Here is a 17,027-nt window from a genome sequence, read left to right as displayed (position 1 = left end):
ATGCTTGTTTTACCAAGCTACAGAGATGTTCCTTCTACTCAGCTTGCTACCAACTCCCACCATGCATTGCAGGTCCCTTCCACCTGGAGGTTCTCTGTCCCTCGATCTTCCTGCTCTCTGCTCTCTGTGCTTCCTCCATGTCTCCCTCTGAAGTTCAGCAAGATGCTCTTCTGGGGCCCCTCCCCAGTCCCTGCTCTCAGATGCCCTTATTGAAGCAGAAGGTATTCATCAGAACTCAAGGTGTCAGTCCTGCTCTGTTCTTAAAGATGAAGAAACAACCCAGAGAGTGTGAGCCGGCTACAAAGAGCCACACAACCAGGGAGCTAAGGGACAGGGATTTTACCCAAGGCCCTCAGCAGGAACTCTGCTAGGACCTCTCTGGTCTACACTTTCTACCGGAGCTGGAACTTTGCTTGTGACAGTGAGTCATGCGGCAAGCAGCACGGGCTGGGCCACCAGGTTAATAAGCACCCGAAGTTTGCTGCCATCCAGGGACTCCCTTTCTATTTAATTTTGATCAAATTACCTTATTGAATTAGTAGTGCTAATTGGCTCATTGATTAGTACAACCAAGGAGCTATGTTTTCATTCTAAGGTTGAATTTTAAATAGAATTAGCTACACGAAGCACCATAGCTTTGAAGCACTGGGCGAGCCTGTCATGCCAGCTAACAGATCAGCCTGCTGGCAGATGCTGCAAAGACCCCTAGCATCTGGACAAGAGACAAGAGTTTCCTGCTGCCCATCACAGCAGGGTGGAGCCCAGCTTCTACTTGCCTTGGAGACTGAAAACTTTTCCACAAACCTGTTCTCTGTTTACTGGTTTGTGTGATTGGACTCATCTTATTTACAGTACCATTACCAGGATCAGGAATGGGGCCAGGCATGTACTGGGGACCTGGTAAGTTTTTGCCAAGTGACTGCAGGCTTCTGACGCAGCATATGAAGCCAGAGGACTGGACCAGGTTTGTGCTAAGGATCCTGCTCTCAACAAATACTCTGAACCTGGAAGGGCATTGCTTCAGAGAGTTTCTTTCTTTCTTTCTTTCTTTCTTTCTTTCTTTCTTTCTTTCTTTCTTTCTTTCTTTCTTTCTTTCTTTCTTTCTTTTTTGGTTTTTGTTGTTGGTGTTGTTGTTTTTGATGCTCACAGCTCAGACCAGCCGCTCACTGTGCCTTAGTTCCACCCAAGAACTTGAGGCAGGAGTTCAGAGCATGTGAACTACCTAAAAAGTGTTTCCAGAGGGGTCCGGGAGCAGGGCCAGGCAGAAGGAGCTGCGGAGTTCCTGCTGGGGCTAGCCTTTATTCTGATCCACAGCATAGATACCACCGGGCTCCATGTTGGGGGACGGGGACCAGCTTTCTAGGATGGTGGGAGGGCTGGATTTCACTCTGGTCTACAGCACAGGGATGGCTCTGTTTTGGGGGACAGGGCCAACTTCCTGTGGTGGTGGGTCAGAAGGGAAGGGATTTCTAAGGTGAAGCAACTACTATATGACAGGAAACTTGAGCAGCAAAGGAGTAAGCAGGACCTGTTGATCAGGACCCAGTGCTAGGCTTTCTTTGGGTTGTAAGTGAATCCAGTGACCCTTGGGGTCACTTCACTGGGCAGGCAGGTTTCGGGTGTTTATTTCTTTGGCTGGGATTCAGATACCCAAGGTCCCTTGGGTCCTGTGGATTGTTTTAGAGACGCCAAGTGTGACAGCTCTTTCCCAGTCAAAGGAGGAGTTTGGAAGTGACTCAGAACTTGGTGTGCTTTGTAAACTTCTAGCAACCCACTCGAGAGTGGTGACACTTGACGTTCGTCTGAAGGCAGCATGGGGGGATGGGGGGTAGGGGTGGGGAACTTGCTTCCCCTATGTGAGCAGAAGGCAGCTGGATGAAGCTTGGCAGATCTCCAAATTCCTGAACTAGACAGGAAAAAAAAAAAAAAAAAAGATCATGCAAGGAGTAGGGGTCGTCCCACATGTGCCTTCCAACCTACTGTCCCTTCCGTGCCTCCATGTACCTAAAGATATCAACCTTCCCTTCCTGGAAGCCCTCACCCCATCCAAGTGCAATGTGAGCTTCCGACCCAGTGGACCCCAGAGGATGTGTGAAAGCAATGTCAATTTACATCCAACCCCTTGTGCCCATCTTCAACCCTCATACATCCATCATCCCCATCTGGCAGTGTTTATGTGTCTCACATGTGATTCTAGGAATAGCCTTAGAAAACAGGTTCACCTCACCTCGTATTAGAACACAGACCCTCCACTATCCTTCTCACTCCCTCCCTCTCTTCTAGAATCAGGCCACACCCTGCTGCAGCTCTCTTAATTTAAGAGTATAAGCCCGACCCCATTCTCAGTAATTCAAGGCTATTTCCTCCAGGACACCCCCCCTCCATGTTATATATGGCTGCTCTCACTCTCTCTCCTACTTCAAGGCTCCACCATGGCTGCCCAGGGTCACAAGGTTCTCCTAATAAAGTTCTGAAGCATAATTTTGTGTCATCTCTTTTCTGTGAGTTTTCGGTAATAATTAACACTGCCCTTCTTTTGCAGGTGAGGACGGAGGGTCAGAGAAGTGAAGTGGCTTTATTTATGACCACTGAGGTGCTAAATGTCACCTTGGGTAGATTTTTTACAAGTCAAATGCTTGATGGTAGGAAGTAGCTAGCGCTCTGAATCTTTCAGCTTTGCCGCATGCAAACAATACCTAATGCTTAACTCCAGTAAAGGATTTTGCTCATGTGGCAAGTGAATGCTATCCGGGATTGTGGTTCAGTGCTGCTCTGGGAGTTTTCTCAGCCTGATCTCAACAGTCACTAACTAACTTGGACATGACTAGCTTCTATGATCCCTGAAAGGGCCACACATTTGTACCTTCTGCCAGAGATGGCACATATCATTTCCAGGACAAGTGGCACGGCCATTTGACATTGATGGGTCAATGATGTATTGCCCTCTCACAAAGTGGTTGTGATATGAAGCTGGGAATGAATATTTGCACAGTACCTTTGTCTACCAGCCAGTTGGTTGTGTAGCTGGGTGCCCAGGTCTTACCTGTACCTCTGTCACTTGACTGTAGTGTGGCTATCAGCATCATGATCTACTACTACCTGGTACCTCAGTTTCTCTGTCTTAAGGTGGATGTATAGCTAGAGCCTTGAATTCCCTCGCTGAGGGTAACCATAGCAAAATGCCCTCAGCAGCAGGCTTACAGGACAGAAATGAGTTCTGGAGGCTAGAAGTCAGAAGTCAAGGTGTCAGCGCTGGACCTGGTGAGGGCTCCCCCAGTCTTGCAGCTCTCTCCCTCCTTCCTGACAGCCTTTCTTTTCTGCCTGGGTGTGACTCTACCCTTTCATGTTTTCTGGTGCCACATGTAGTCTTGTGGGACTTGAGGCTGTTTAGCCTATGACCCACCTCGGCAGTTGGGGAAGCATAACATTCTTGACCTCCTCATAGCTCACTATTACTGACTAGTTTAGTGATGGCTGATTCTATTTGTTTGTCCTTCTCAACCTCAACTTCCTTATCTGGGAAGCAAGAACAAGAAAAAGGGAAATGTGCACCATGTGGCCAAGAGCAGGTGACAACGATGATGGTGGTGGTGACTAATAGTAATGATGGTGGTGACGGTGGTGAGGGTGATGACAGTGGTGACCGTGGTAGTGATGATAGCTGTCATGATGATGGTGATGGTTATATGGATGGTGATGATGGTTCAAGATGCATAATCAACCTGATATAGTCTAGAGTCACCTAATAAGGAGGTATAGATTAAGTTGGTCTAAGGGCCTGTCTACAGTGGATTATCTTGATAATTGTAATTGAATTAGAAAGCTCAGCTTGCTGTGAATGGCACCACTCCCTAGTCGGGGGGGGGGAGGGGGTATATAAAATACAGCATGAGATGTATAAACTGAGGGTTTCTATACTGTTGGGTCTCAAAGAAACTGGAGGTGCCAGGTTAACATATCAAAGCAGATTCTGGCCACCAGTCTCTCTCAGCCTCAAAAGTACCCGTTACAGAGTCAGGGCATCTCTCAGAACTACTCTCATCCCTACTCCAACCATCTCCAGCCCCCGAGCTCTGCCTCTCTCCCCTAGCTTCTCTTTCCTGTATACCCCACCATTTTGCCTATGTGCTGTCTTAGTTCTCTTTGCCCTGTTGGTCTTCTTTTGTCTCCCCCTCTCTTCTCTTTCTCTCTCGCTCCTCCTTTCTCTCTCCTCTCATGGTCCCATGTATTCTGCTGGCCATGCTCAGGTTGGACTCTTCCAGATGCTTCTGGCTGTGCCCCCCCCCACCCCCCAGCTACAATAAAACCCTTGTTCTCAGCCATGCCTAGAAGTGATCCTGACCTCACTTCATTCCAGCAATGGACGGATAAAGTGAGGATATGATCTACTCTGAGATTTGGTTTAGGGAAAGGTTTTTCGTGTAGATATGATGGGTGAGATTGCCAGAGGCGTCAAGAGGAGCAGAGAGCAGGGAGGGAAAGTAGTAGACTAAACATAGCCAGCAGAATGGAACAGACCATGAGGGGTGGGGAAAAGAAGGAGAGGAGATAACCAAGAGAGAGGAAAATGAGAGAGGGAAATGAGAACACATGACTGAGATGGGGTATAAAAGAATGAGAAGATGAGAAGGTGGGGGAGTTACTTGATAGGGATCCTGAACTTTTTAAGATTGGAGAAGGCAAACTGACCACAGGCATGCATCCATTCATGTCATGCTCACTGCTCTTGACTGACTGTGATATGACCAGCCCCTTCAATTTCTTGCTGCTTTACTTCCTCTCAGTGATGGGTGGTAATCTGGAATTATGATCCCAACAAACACTTTATCCCCTAAATCCCTTTAGTAGGGGGCATTTTATCCTACCATCAGAAAAGAAACTGAGACAGACGGTCACCACAATGATGGTGGTGCTCTTTTTGATCATGACAGCGATGGTGACAATGTTTTTGATAATAACGAATGGTAATGGTTACAATCATGGCGACATGATGAATTGATATTTGTGTCTGTGATGATGACAGTTTTGATGGCGATGGTAATAGCAGCGATGAGTACAAGGCAGGGAGTAGCTATCTGCACAGTACAGTAGTAATGTTTGTGATAACAGTGGCCGTGGCCATGTTGGTTGTGGTTATGGCCATGATGGCGATGAGGATGGTCCCCAGACTCTAGATAGCATTTATAATACACGTCTTAAGAGCTGTCTTTATTTTGGCCTCTGAATCATCCCAGCAACCATGGGAGATAATAAGCACTATTGGCATTCTTTATAGATGGAGAAATTGAGGGATAGCCACATGCTGTGACTCACCAAGGATGTGGAGACTCTGAAGGACAGCCCCAAGCCTCTGGATCCACAGTCAACGTCCCTAAGCACACACGTACCACAAACATCCTGGGCTCTGGGTTATCCACTGTGGATGGCAGCCCTCAGCTAACCCAGGTTCAAGGCAATATTCTAGCGAAAGAGAAGGAAGGGTCTGGGCTCCCAGAAAGTTCTGCTGGTGTCTCCATCCCTCTCAGAACTTAGGGCACAAGCTCAACCAAACGTCAGGCCTCGCTCATTCTCAGATTCAAGTTCTTCCCTCTACAAAATACAAGCTATCTGTCCTCCCCTCTCCCCCCCCCACCCCCCCAAAGAAAAGAAAGGTATAGACTCAAAGCTTCTTTCTGCCTTCTGCCCCAGTGTGACCTATGACTGTTAAGTCTGGTCCAGGGCCTTTCAAGCCATGTTCACCTGCAGCAGCCTCCACACTCAGCCTCCACACTCAGCTGACTCCGTTCCCACTGCTACAGGGAAATGATAAGTACTGGGACAACCCTTCTATGAGTTCGATTCTTTCTTTCTTACTTAAAGGAAGACTGTTGAGACGCTAAACAAGGGGACTACGTGTCACACGTCCCTCTCGATGGACACACATTAACTCAAGGGCGGAACTTCTGCCTTCCTCTGTCCCTGGGAATCAAAGACAAGCTGAATGTTGAATGAAGGCATGGGCTTACTCATCAACTATATGACAGGGGCGTCCCTCCCCTACCTCTGAGACCTCTAAGAGCCCCTCCTCCCTCCTGGGCTGGGTTTCTGTAGTGTTCAGAACCCACCTAATAAATCTCTTACCCAATCTCTTACCAACCTGTGCCTGCACCTCCAATGCTGAGACCCTCACATGACTTGCAGCAAGCACCGGAGTCAGAGATCGTGGCCTTTCACCTAAGAACTTTATCTCCAGCCCAGGCTGTGACTCATGCTTCAAGGGAAGCTCACATTCTTCCTGCTGCCCCCTCCCTGTGAGGCTGCTGTGCCCTGGAGGTTGGGATGTGTGCTGGCCTCAGCCTGTATGGGTAGGCCCACAGGAAGGGGCTATTCCCTGCTCCTGTCTGCTTCCGGCCCTAATCACCCCCCCCCAGAAGTGGGAGGAGCTAGACCCAACAGAGTCCCCAGGTAGCTCAGACCCTGGGGCAAGTGCTCCACATTTAACATTTTGGAACTTCAGTTTGGGGCAGGAAGTCAAGACATGTGGCTCTCTCCCTCTGCCCAGTGCTGTTTTAGGTACCTGTTACCTCCTGGCACCCAACAGTTAACAGGGCCATCACTCCACTTTACAGGTTTGTGTTTCCTGTGTAAGGCCAAGCTGGGCAAACTCTAGGAACCCTCTCTTTGGTCCTACAGGCATCTGCCCTCTTGGTGAAGCTGAGTCCTTGTTTCTGTTTTCCAGATGAAGAAACTGAGACGCAGAGAGGTTAAGGAACTGCACTGATGTGGCACATCTGGTAAGCACTCCGTTCTCCTTGACTCTAGAGACTCTGCTCTGATTGTCTGAGATGGTGTCGGGCTGAATGTATCCTCCACCAAAGGCTGGGCTGTGGCTTTTATGATGTGACCTCATGCAGAACTGTAGGTTTATCAGAAAGAGTTTGGGGGACCTTTAACTGAAACGGGGGCTGGTATGTGGTTAGGAAACTCCAGAGCTCCAGTGTTTTGGTTTGAGAAATGAGTCCTGGGTGACGTACAGAAATCCACCTCCCCAAAATGCCCTCTTAGGACCCAGCTCTCTAGGAAGCAGGACCCTGGGTCCACAGAGGGACCAGGCGCCTCATGATTTCATTGCGTCCTACCTCAGCCCACGGAGGTGCCCACAGATACATCTCACCCCCCAGTGACACAGTCTTGGGTGGTTGGTTAGACAGTTACCTTGCTTGGTTGTTTTATTTGTTTGGTTTTTGCAAATTGGTTTCTGAAAAGCCAAAGGAAGGCCCTCCCCGGAAACAATGATTTGCTCGCCCAGGGACAACCAGAAAAGCCAAATTCCAGACTTAAGATCTCAAGGCTGCGTGCCCCAGGTGGACGCTGCTGCGGTGACCAGCTCCTCTTCCCGCTGAGGTCTCAGCACCTGAGAAGTCTGAGATCTCTCTGCCCTTGTGAGAGGCAGGCGGGAAGAACATGGTTCCCAGGCCTGTGTGCTCTCCTGTGTCCCAAGTCACTGTTCTCAACTAGGGCCCAGGGCAAGGCAGACTAGTGAGGTCCCATCCCGCAGATCAGCAGGGATGGTCAGCAAGGGGCACACAGAAAAAAAAAATGAGTCAGTTGAGCTGCAGTGTCTGTCGTCTCATGGTTAAGGCAAGGAGGGAAATGCTACAGAGCCAGGGAGTGAAGCAAGGTAGTAGTCAGGAGGACTGTTGGGCAGAGTCACAAATTCAGTGAGCGGTTATGGTGGGGGGGCTCTGTCAGTCAAGTCCTGCCTCGAGAGGATGAAGACCTGAATCTGGTTCCTATTCTCAACATTTTCGAAAGCTGTGCACGCTGACACACGCTTGTTATCTCAGACACCAGGGGCACCGAGGCAAGCGGATCCCCGGGGGTTCGCTGGCCGTCCAGCATTGCCTAATTGGAGATCCCAGCTCTCCGTCTCAAAACACGAGGTGGATGGGGTCCTGAGGGGGGGAAAATAAATGACATCTGTCATTGACCTCTGGCCTCCGAGTTACCTGTGCTCACTCCCGCACCTGCGCATGCGTGTGTATCCGCATAGACCCAACATAGCAAACAAAGTAAATGCAGTGAAGAACAAGAGTCCGGGGTAAGGCGACTGCTCTAAAGACAGCAGTGTGTGTGTGAGGCCCTGAGTCAGCGAGTGGGCTTGATCCCCCTATTACTGTCTTCCACCTTGACTCTCTGTGAGTTCAGTCTCCCCTCTTCCCACCAACACAGCATTCCTCTCTGTCTGTCGTCTCCAAGTGTCTATAGGGTTCAGACTCGGGGGGTAGGGTGGGAGGTGGGACAAGAAAACTCAGACAATCCAATGAGAACAGGACAAGGCTGTGTCTACCAGGAAGCTGTTTGCTGGTCCTTAGTGCACTGCCCTCAGTGAGATTTGAAACGACTTCATTTTGTTGTTTTGTATTCCTTCTCAAAACGCATTTCAGAGATAGGACTGTGAGCCTCTGCACATCACTAAACCAGGCAAGTAATTCCAAGTGGAGCAGAAGGCTCTATTCATAAAACAAGGCTTGGTGGATATGGGATGCTGGCCTCAGAGAGGGGGGGCCCAGCAGGTAGAGGCTGGAGCTAGAGAGGTGCAGAGGCAGCTGGTAGACATGGCTTCTATCCAGAACTTCTTTTCCAACCTGTGGTGGTGTTGGCACCTGCCAGGAACCCCCTGTATACTTCCTACAGCTGGCTGTACTATAAGGGATATGCTCATACAGCCAAGGACTCCAAGTCCTAACCTCAATGTCACCACAGACTGGTGGACATCCCTAGGCTGGTTCCATCTTCTCTGAGAACTTCAGATGTTAAAGCATGGGAGGGGGTGCCACTGGGGTACTTCTCCAATCCAGAGACGTGACAAAGATTGTCTCTGAGGTCTGCAGCAGTAAGCAGGGCAATGGGTGTCCTGGTAGTAATCCAGGACTTGGTTTCCAGGCCTCTGGCTCTTAGCAAAGAAACATCCTGCAAGCTGCAAACCCTGGCACTCCGGCCCAAAGCTTGCAGGCTAGAGCTCCGGGTTAGCCTTATATCTCCAGATCCTCCATGGCCTGGGGATGCACAAGCTGAAACTCATTTCTGAGCATAGTTGAACAGTTCTGACCTGGGAGCCCAGAAGGAATTCTTAAACCTTCCATGAACTGGATTTCAGTCACCTGGAAAAAGAACCATCAGAAAGCCATTCTGCCTGGATGCAGGCTGGGAGGGCCTGTAAGTATTTCCTAAGGAACAGGCCAAAACATCCTGTTGCAGGCCGATGGGATGCAACCCAGCCCTGCCACACCCTGCCACAGGGGCAGGCTGTGGCTTTGCCAGCGGGCCTGCTTCATTGAGCGTCATCAGATTACCCTGATCCCATATGCCTGATATGAAACAGATCCTCATGAAGATCAAGAACTCAGTCTCCAGCACAGACCCAGACCCTGGTTATGGGAGGGTCAGACCCTCCTCTGCAGACCCTGGGATAAGGAGACTGCTGTGTAGACAGCAGTATGTGCAAAGGCCCTGGGGCAGGGAATGGACCTGGTACCTACCCCATTGCCCTCTTCCAACTTGACTCAACTATGTGCTCACTTTTCCCCCTCCCCCACCATCACACCGGCCACTCCTCTTTATTTTCCTCTGTCATCTGTAAGGGCCTATCGTATTGGATGGTGGCAGGGAACAAGAACAATATGTCATATGTATGTTGATTGGGGACAGAGCAAAGGCGTCTCTAACAGGATGCTCTTTGTGAGCACCCTTCTTCATCCTAACAGCCTTTCCCCATTGACCACACGGCAGAGAGTTCTTGGCTAATTCGTTCTCACAGTCTCCAACATGTAAAGGTGTAGAAACTCCCCTAATCACTGTATTGTGTCTTCATCCTCCCCAATATCTGCACAGGATCCGTTGGCTTACCTTGGTCCTGTTGATACAGCTAATTTTATTTTTCAGTCCGGTCAATTTGTTTAGGGCGCCTTCTATCTAATAACCAAAACATCACAAAGACCCTGGGGGTGGGGGGGAAGGAGCAGAGACCTCAAAGCTTCCGAGAAAGGCAGTACCGAGACAGGGTGCTCCGGCAGAGATCTGCTCGGTCACCAAGATATGCCAGGAATTACTTTATTAATAAAAATATTTGGACATGTGGGTAGGGTTGATTTTTATCTCATCTGTGAGTGAATATGTTACCCAGTCCCTGCTTCCTGGAGGCTTCGGAGGAGGATGTAGGGCTCCGGCCTTCCTTCCTTAAGTTCTGGGAGGCAAATAAAGGCCTGGACCAATGTCTGCCCATACAGTGGATTGCAATTTGAGACAGGAACCTTAAGTGTAGAGTACCACCATTTGCAACAGATGGGTATAGAGCCCTCTAGCCTGGCATTGTAGGAGTGTCAGCAGGACCCCCTGAGAACACAAGAGATGGGAAGGAAGTCTCCCAACCATGGCGACACTAGAAGAAAAAAAAAAAAAAAAAACAGTTACTATGTGGAAACTGGATGATTTAAAAAAACAAATCACTAGATATATCTCAGCCTCGGTTTCCTTATTTGTAAAACGTACATGATCCCTGCTGTCGGGGTGATTGTGAAAGGCATTCCTGGTCTCTCTTCTAGGAGCAGAGTGGGAACGGTGAAAGGCAGAGCTGGGGGAGGGGCGGAAAGGAGGACTTGGGGGAGGCTTAACTTCAGGCCCACCCCTTCAGCTTTTCCTAGCCAGTGATGTTCACTGATCCCTGTGTGGTCTAGAAGATGAAGATGCACAGTCCATAGGGACAGTCTGAGGTCTGTCCAAGGAGGTGTCATTTGCCCCAGCCACCATCCTGATTTGAATGAATCTGTCAGGGAAGAGCCCGTGGGCAGGGCAGACAGCTTGTACAAGTTCCTGGGCCTGTTGGCTTGAGGGGTCCCTTCGGGTCTTCTGTAGAGACAGACAAGGAAGAGAGCCAGCTTGCGTGGGATTTTTTTTTTTTTTTTAATGTTTCTTAGTCACTTCTTGCCTTCCTGATGACAAAAAAATACATTTTCCCAGGGCAAGGCCTTTTCTTCATGTGCCAGTCATCCCAACATGTATCACAGCAGAGACATGGTAGAAACACCGCAAATACTTTAGTAATGGTGGAGGTAATGCCTTCATGGGAATTCAAGGTGTGTTTAAGTATAAATGTATTTTAATTACTCTCTGAGTATTTAACATCTGTGTATAATGTATTTTCATTATATCTACCCCACTACCCTCTAACTCTCCCCAGACCTCCCAACTCCATGTCATCTTTTGACATTTTCTTAATTTGTAGCTACTTATGTTCAGTTAGTTTTGCCCTTATGGGTGTAAGGCCATCCACTGACCTACCAGGGGCCACACTCCTGCCTGAAGAAATTGACTCTTCCTTCCCAAGTGGCCATCAAGTATCAGTGGCTTCACAGCTAGAGGTGTGTGCCTTATGAGCGCACATGTATGTGCACGCACAACCCCCCCCACACACACACACATCCACACACAGTGCTATATTGACTGACTTGATCCTGTGCAGGCAACCACAGTTGCTATTAATTCATAAGTACAGTGGTCCTGACATGTCCAGAAAACATTGTTGTCAGCTGGCTTTTGTGAACTCTCTCTCTTTACAGTTTGTTTTGTTTTGTTTTGTTTGGGGGGTGAGGTTGGGTTTTTGTGTTTGGGGCTTGGGGGATTTTTTGTTTTGTTTTGTTTTTGTTTGTTTGTTTTATTCCCTCTTTTGCAACATACCCTAACCTTTAAAGGAAGGAGCTATGATATAGATGATATATTTTGGTGTATTATAGATGTTGTGTACACATGTACATGTGTGTGTGTATGTGTGTGTTTTTATGTATATGTACCTGTGTATGTGTGTGTGTACGTGAGTGTGCATGTGTGTATGTGTGATATAGAGGAATACTCTTTCGTCACTTATTCTCTACACTGGACCAGTTGTGAGTTTTTGTATCAACCACCATCCAGTGCAAAAAGAAGCCTCTCTGATGAAGGCTGAGTGATGTCCTCATCTAGGAATATAAAACAAGTATTTAGAAAGCAGTTTCATACGATGTCTATTTCATAAAATGATAATAATATCCTCTGTATGTGCCCTCCGAGGCATGGGTTCTTGGCCAGGCATGAGAGCTTATCCAACCAGAGAGTGATCGGTACCCGCACGGCACCAACATGATGCCACTATTGCCCTGATGGCATGTCTTGCCAGAGTAGTCATTATCGTAGCTCAGCAGGTCGCTCAGGATCTTGTGGAGGTGATGTGGGCTTGGGTTGCATTCCAGGTGTGGAGAGGATGAAGAGCATTGGGGACAAAGAGAAGCACAGGAAACAAAAAGGCAAGCGACTGGGGCTGGATTTTGTTTTATGTTTGGGAGCTAGCCATTCAGGCTGTGGGTGACTCCAGACCCTGCAAAGGACATGACACTTTCAGGTCAGGAAGAAGGCCCCACTGTGTAATCAGTGAACTACATAGATGCATACCATGCACCTTGCAAATGGGTACTATCTGCACTCCTAGGAAAAGCCAGTTCACCCTCAGACTCACCCTTTCAGGGTTTGATTATTCCTTTTCTTTACTGAGAATGATAATGTTTGATCCAAACTCCAGTGTACAGCATGCACGCACACATCCACATGCACACACTCACATTCACACACACACACACACACACACACACACACACACACATTCATGAACACTCGTACATGCTTGAAAATCTCAAAGTCCACTTTTTCTATCTGTCAATTTGTTTCCTGACAAAGGAAAGGGTGGATTAAGGAGACAAGGGTTAAAAAAAATGGACAAAAGGAAATGTTAAGGCCCTGCCCTTATTTAGAACTGTGCTTCATTTTACACACCCATAGGGTGCCCTCCCTCACATAGCTGTGTCCCGTGCCCATGTTACTGTTCTCAGGAAAGATCTGTACCTTAAACTGTCTAAGACATCGTATGGAAGAGGCCATGCAGAAGGCACTGACTGACCAAGTGGGAAAGCAAGGTTCAGGAGATGTTTCTGACCCCAACCTAGAACATCTGTGCCCTCTTCCATTCCAGCCTTGGCATCTCTCTGAGAGCCAAGGGGAGCAGCCATACTTTCCCAGACCGGCCTTTCACCTCAGGTGCTACGAGGAGATAAAAGGGCACCTGTATATTTTAAAGCAAATGGACCAAAACATGATGGATGCTCCTAAAACTCCATGTTCCCTATAAAGCGGTCCTTTGATAGGCAGCAAGAGATGCACAGTACAGTCCTCTCACCCCCTCCCCCATACTCAGAACCAGCTGCATGGTGAGGGACGTGGGAAAGTCTGTATCCTACTTGCCTGGGTCTGCTCCCGCTGTACCTCCAGCCATAACTGGGACTAGCTCAGGACAGTTCTGTCCTCCACACATGCTTCCTCACTTAGACGGAGAGGATAGCATCTGTGGTCACTTGGAGAGGTGCAGGACTGGGTGGGATGACCCTCCCTTTGTCACACGGACTTCCTTGGGCAGGAAGCTGCTCTACCCCAAGAAGAGACCCAGCAGAAAGAACACGGGCTCTGCAGCCATGCTGCTTAGCCAGCCTTTTAGTTTAGCTCTTATAAAATGTTCCATACTGGAGCAAGTGAACTCCCCTTTCTGAACTTCATTATCCTAATGCGTAAAGTGGACACATTGACAGGTTGATTGGATGGAGCAGAATGCCCGGGGCACAGAAGTGCACGGGGACCAGAGAAGGGGCAGGCATGTTAACACCCTCCTGGAAGCAAGGCCTGCATTTTCTCACTCTGTTCCAGTGGACAGGGAAGGGATTATTATATTGTCTCCTACGTGGAGAAGGATGGCAGACTATGGTCCTGCAGCTGACCCCAGACCTGGGAGCTGTTCTCTTAGTGAGTTTTTCCATGAAACCTGAAGCCTTGTGATCATGTAATGATTGATGAGGAAGTGCCTCTGTGACCACCCACTGCCCCAGGGATCCATCAGGTAGCATGGTGCTATCAGAACACCTCTGGCCCCCAGCATATGGTATCCATCACAGGCATTAACAGCATGACCCAGAAGTCATGTCTGGCTTTGACTGGAGGCTTGTCACTCACAATGAATTATGTCCTCAGCCCTTCCTATCTCCATGTCCCCAGTATACTAAGAAAAAGTGAGCTCTGGGCTATGAGGCTGAGGTTCCCAGAGCCATTCAACAGAGCAGGCTATATACCAAAAACAGCCCCTGTGCTGTCCTCCACGGCATAGGACTGCATCATTGTGCTCGGGCTTCTCCACCAATGGTACACATGGGAAGACCTTAACATTAGCATTTCTCTTCTGGCTGCTGCTTTTTGGAGCTCTTTGCTTGTGCTGGTCCCCATGTTTCTACTCCAGCCTGGTTCTCTAAGGGGATTGCTCAATGGTCCCTTTCTTAGGGCAATGCCCCTCATTTCCTGAGTTGAGGAGAGATATCAACGAGCAGCTTGGGTGCAGTGAACTGTCAAGTGGAAGGGTGGCCCTTTCTGATAAGGTTTTGTTCACCTCAGTGGCTAGGCAGTTTCACCAACCATCACACTGCACATGGGAACATGCCCGAACCTGCCATATCAGGAGACTCTCACAGGTATCTGCTGGTGAATGCTGGGCTCTGTACCACAGTCTGAGTGCCCATCCCGAGCACACGAGTGGGAGTCCCAGCCTCTACCAGAACCATCTAATGCCCTTGTCATCAGAATTAAAGGATTCCTGTGAAAATGAAGGGACAATGCAGAAAAAAACCCTCTGAGTCACCTATCAGTTTTTTTAAGCTTAGTTCCCAGCAGCCTGGCTGACATATCTCACTCACATGAGCTCCTTGGGAACAACTGACAGGTCCTGGGGCTGCTGCGGTGGGGCAGAGGTTCCTAAGCAACCTTTCCTGTGCTGTGCTTGCTACACCATCCAAATCAGGGATACCCTTCCCTTGAGGATCAGTGTACCTCGGTGCCCAGGCAGCGGGATTCCTCAGGTTCCCAGTCCTGTTCTTCACTTCTCCTGCTGTTTGCACATCGGCACACTCCAAGCTGAGCGCCCTTCCCTCCACATAAGAAGATTTGCGGCCTTAAATTCCTTTTGTTCTGCTGGGAATATGAAAACACAACCTGGCCATCTCCCATGTGACTCTAATCCTGATTAATCAGGCTTCTCACAGAGTCTCTAAACCATGTCCTGAATAGCTAGCCATTGTCCCAAGGGAGTTGCTGCTCTCCCATCCTCCCAGCAAGGAAATCAGCGAGAGGGGCAGGTAGGAGAGTTCAGAAAGAGACTTGTCAGTATAGCCACAGGTTCTCCCATCTACTAGCACCTCTTGGTTACGAAGAGATAGATGAATGTACTGGATGGATCATGGAACATGAGGCCTCTAAAGAGATAGACTTCCTTGGTCTCTGAGATGAGATAAATCTGCTCTCCAGCCTCCTTAAGAGTGTCACAAGCCCCCCCTCTACACTCCAGCCTTGTCTGTCATTATAGCCCTGATGATTCTCACACACTGTGCACACCCCCTTTGCCTTCGTCTCAAGTCCACATTTCCCAATACTCCCAGGCTGGGCAGGCCCCTCACAGGGCACCCAGGTCTCCAGAATCCCGATAAGTTATTTCCATTGTCTCTACTACATGCTGAGATGAACCTCATTCTTACCTTTCATCCCCCATCCTTACGAAGCCTCAGCTGTTTGTGGAGCCATTTGTTCCAAGGAGCCTTTCTTAAGCTGTCACTGGTCAGCCATTTTAGAGTCACTTAACGTCTTTGGAGAGGCCTCTCGGGAGGCACTGGCCCCTCTCAGTAGATTTAACACAGGGACTGTCATGATACTTCCTGGCTCTGGCCCAGTCTATGACTTCCTTATCTACTGTTGATGATGACACAAGCAGGTGTGTTAGTTACTCTTCTGTTGCTGAGCTAAAGCACTGTGACCAAGGCAACTGATGGGAGAAAAGTTTATTTGGGGTTATGATTCTAGACAGTTAAAGTCCAGGATGGTGGAACAGACGCAGCGGGTGGCAGGAATAGCAACTAGAGCAGAAACTGAAGGCTCATGTCGTGAACCACGAACAACAACAACAACAACAACAACAAAACCAGAGACAGAGAACTAGGATTAGGGTGAAGCCTTAAGCTCTCAAAGCCCATCTCCAGCAAGGAGGTATCTGCTGAACCTGCCTAACAGTGCTGCCAACTGGGGACCAAATCTTCAGATGCCAGAGCCTAGAGAGGACATTATCATTCAAACCACCACACCTACTATGTTCAGAAGAGTGTTGCAGGTTTTCAAGAGAAGGGCAAGACAGCATGACACTGAAGGACTGATTTGGGAACCTACAGAGCCCTTCCTAGCCTTGCCCCAGAGCTAGCTCCTTCCTGCAAGCCCTTTACCTTGCATTCTGTTGGATGGAAACTGAATGTTTCTAGCAGTTCCAGGTGGCTTGAGAAGGTCAGCCTCTCAGGGCCTAACTTCCTCCTCTACAAAACAGGGCTCCAGAAAGTTGCTCAGAGATTCTCCGGCGGCTGGAGTTTTCATGTATCAGTTGCTTTTCTCACTGATATGACAAAATGTCTGGCAGAAGAAGCTTCAGGAAGGAAGGGGCGTGTATTGGTTCCTCTGACCAAAAGCAACATCTACAAGAGTACTGATGAACTTCCTCCAGCAAGCCTCAACCTCCTAAAGATTCTGTCACTTCTCCAAACAGTGCTGCTATCCAAGATCCATGTATTCAGATACATGATCCATTTTTCACTCCAACCATCATTATTAGAGGGCTTTGTTTTGGCTCCCGGCTAGGGTAGAGATCACCTTGGCAGGGGTAGTCCAGTGGGGGGATAGGGAGTGGTTGAGCACATTGCCATCCACAGTCAGGAAGCAGAGAGAAATGAATGTTATCACCCAGTAATGAACGTAATGACTTTCTCCTTCTTATTCCAGTAAGATGTGATGATAAGTCCGGTATGATGTCACCTATATTCAGGAGCAGTCTTCCCAGCTCAGTTAAACCTTTCTAGAGAACCTTTTTCATAGAAATCCTTTTGTAAAAAAAAAAA

At 48.6% G+C, this 17,027-nt stretch overlaps 1 protein-coding gene across 2 annotated transcripts in view; it reads left to right on the top strand.

The window, feature by feature from the left end:
• Window positions 1-17,027, top strand: part of St3gal1 (ST3 beta-galactoside alpha-2,3-sialyltransferase 1) — a 73,984-nt gene that overhangs the window by 42,899 nt on the left and 14,058 nt on the right. Inside the window, exon 3 of one of the 2 annotated variants that reach the window (XM_021216988.2) lies at window positions 6,719-6,773. The gene's annotated coding sequence lies outside the window, so the exon portion shown is untranslated. Of the gene's footprint in view, window positions 1-6,672; window positions 6,774-17,027 lie in introns of both variants that reach the window. The other variant, XM_029547922.1, reaches the window with a different exon arrangement.

The sequence above is a fragment of the Mus pahari genome, chromosome 17, assembly GCF_900095145.1.
Source record: "Mus pahari chromosome 17, PAHARI_EIJ_v1.1, whole genome shotgun sequence".
NCBI lineage: Eukaryota > Metazoa > Chordata > Mammalia > Rodentia > Muridae > Mus > Mus pahari.
The sequence above is the reverse complement of the archived record's forward strand: the minus strand, read 5'-3'. Positions and strand labels throughout refer to the sequence as shown.